Source organism: Medicago truncatula, chromosome 1 (assembly GCF_003473485.1).
Source record: "Medicago truncatula cultivar Jemalong A17 chromosome 1, MtrunA17r5.0-ANR, whole genome shotgun sequence".
NCBI lineage: Eukaryota > Viridiplantae > Streptophyta > Magnoliopsida > Fabales > Fabaceae > Medicago > Medicago truncatula.
The window spans coordinates 4,698,432-4,701,682 of NC_053042.1; positions in this window are offsets into that span (position 1 = coordinate 4,698,432).

A 3,251-nucleotide genomic window follows, 5' to 3' on the forward strand; every position below is an offset into this window, starting at 1 on the left:
ATAATGCATTAGAACTGCATTGTAGACTTGAGGTTTAAAATTGAAATATTGTCGTTGTCTTTGGAAACTAGGGTCTAAATGCCCTCAATAATGACTAATAGATGGACCCTTTACCTCCTCAACCTTGATGAGACTACAGCTCCGACACATTTAAAAGGTTTCAGTTAGCTTGTAAATCGAAGTCAATGATCGCTTATAAACAACAATTTAACAAGAACTCGTTTACAAAGGAAAAATAAATAAATCATAATACACAAGATTCAAAATGGACAATACATCGAAAAGATATTATTGTAAATTTGAGGTCGTAACAACATACATTTTGGCCATTTACTTAGACATATTGCAATTTGGGTTCAAATTTAGAATTTCATTAACATTTTTTTTAAGGAAGGCATTAATAAAGTTGGTTGGTATTTCTCTCTATCTTTGCATGAGGGGTGCTTCACTTGTCTAGATTTATCTTCTATAAAAAATGAATAAGATATTTGAACAATTTTTATTTAGTTACAACCCTAAATTAAAAATATTTTCTTATCTATATATGCTTAAGTATTTTTTAAATTATTTGTGTTTATTAACCAACTAAGATTTCCTCATGTTTATCATTGTGTTTGTGGGTCATGTGTGACTGAACATAGTGATGGTGACAGTGGAAAAAAAGGCACGGTCAGAAAAAGACTCAACTCAAACTGATAGTGAACTACAGTAAAGTATATCTGCTTCAGATGTGTTTTCTAATCTTCTCTGGTACTGACGGTATATTGAGTAATCCCCCTCATATGGAAAAGTTCATAAATATATTGAAATAACAACTCTCAGTTTCAATTAAGTCTCTATGTAATATGTATGTTATATTTGTTTCGATTTTATTCGTGTATTACAGTGTTTCCTCTTCACTGTTTCAGTCTCCATGTTTTTCAAACTGTCTTACGTACGGATTTTCGTATGTTTTTTTTAATAATTTACTTTCTACCTTCTCTCTGTCGGAATGAAACCTGCTTCTGTTTCTATTTATTCAAAACTCTGATTTTAAAAAGGGAGTTTGGTCAAAGTTGGGAGGGGAGAACCTAAAAAATAATGAAAATTTGATATTTGTACAACCATTTTGTAACAACTTTCTCTCTTATATTTACATTATCATCTTATTCTCTCTCTTTCTTTTTCTCTCACCATTGTTTTTATTGAATGAAAAGAGAAAAAAAAAAAATGTCACCAAAAGTTGTATGAAATGGTTGTTCAAATATCACTACTCAAAAATCATTTCATACACCAATATTGAATGGTGACATTTAAGAGGTTTTTTCTACATTACTCTCTTGTTTATAGGGTATTTACCCTTTAAAGATATCAAACAATCAAAATGTAATATACAAATGTAACATTAAATGTCAAATAAATGAGTCAATTTTCTATAAAAAAATTTAATAAGGTAACTTTTAATTTTTATTTAATTATATTTAGGTATACAATCTTAATTAATTTACACTATAGGGTTTGCAACAATTAAAATTTCACATCAAATTCAACTCATCATAGCTGTGTTTGGTAACACGAATGAGCTAACTTATAGTTTGTTGGACAAGATTATAAGCTTGTTTGATATAATAAGATGTGTTTGGTAAAATAAAAAATTCACTAGCTTATAGCGTTTTTTGAGAAGCTATTTCAACTAGCTTTTGAGCTTATAGCTGATAATTTTTTATATTTTCTTCCAATTTTAACCCTATTGATTTAATTTGATTTAATTATTTTTTAATAAAACAACATGTTCATGGCTTAAAAATACGGCCAAGTTTATAGCTTATTTTTAATAAAACAACTCCCACGTTTTCTCCTTTGAAAAAAAAACTATCATGCTTTATTTTATTTTTTAATGAACGCTTTATATATATTTCTTAAAAGAAATGTTTTATATTTAACTATAACAACTAGCCTATGGTACGTTGTAAAATTTTATATATTTTTGCTTACATCTTTTTTTACCTTCCTCTTATTTTTGGGATTCATAAAAGTAGAATCAATGAGTTTTTGCCCTCTTTTGTACAAAAAAAAAAAAAAAAACAGAGATCAAAATTGTCGGTGAAATTTTATTGGAGACTAAAATCAAAAGTTTGAATATTTATAGGGATCCAAAACATAGTTAACCGTAAATTAAAATATTAAAAAATAAATACATTAGAAAAAATGTCAATATATATATACATAAACATGTCTTTTTATGTCATTTTACACTTATCAGCCACTTCAACAACTAATTTTATCAAACATTTTAATTTTAATAAACTATATTTTCTGCTATAAGCTATCAGTTATAAGACATCAACTATAAGCTAGGTTATAGCTTATTTTTACCAAACACACTCCACATACAGTCATAAATTTTCTTCCATTCTAAAACCTAGAACACACATAACATACAATTTCTTCTTCATTCTTCTTCCCATCTTGATTGTTCAATTCTCCCGTTCCAGAATTGTCGTCACCTCCAAATATCGTGAGAATCATTGTCGAACTTTTGATTTCAGACATTGTGAGAATCGGTGTTGTTTAAAAACTAGCTTATAGCTGATGTCTTATAACTGATAGCTTATAACTGAAAAGATGGTTTATTAAAATTGAAGTGCTTGGTAAAATTAGCTGTTGAATTGACTGATAAGTATAAAATGACATAAAAGGACATGTTTATATATATATATAAAGAATTTTTCTGATGTATTTATTTTTTAATATTTTAATTTATGATTAGCTATGTTTTAGATCCTTATAAATATTCAAACTTTTGATTTTAGTCTCGAATAAAATTTCATCGATAATTTTGATCTTTTTTTTTTTTTTTTTTGTACAAAAGAGGGAAAAAGCTCATTGATCTATACTTTTATGAATCCCAAAAATAAGTGGAAGGTGGAAAAAAATGTAAGCAAGAATATATAAAATTTTACAATGTACCGTAGGCTAGTTATAGTTAAATATAAAACATTTCTTTTAAGAAATATATATAAAGCGTTCGTTAAAAAATAAAATAAAGCATGACAATTTTTTTTCAAAGGAGAAAATGTGACAATTGTTTTATTAAAAAATAATCTATGAACTTGGCCGTTATTTTTTAAGCCATGAACATGTTGTTTTATTAAGTTAAATTAATAGGGTTAAAATTGGAAGAAAATATAAAAAAAAAAAACTACCAACTAGAAACTCAAAAGCTACTTGAAATAGTTTCTAAAAAAATGTTATAAGCTAGTGAAAAAAAG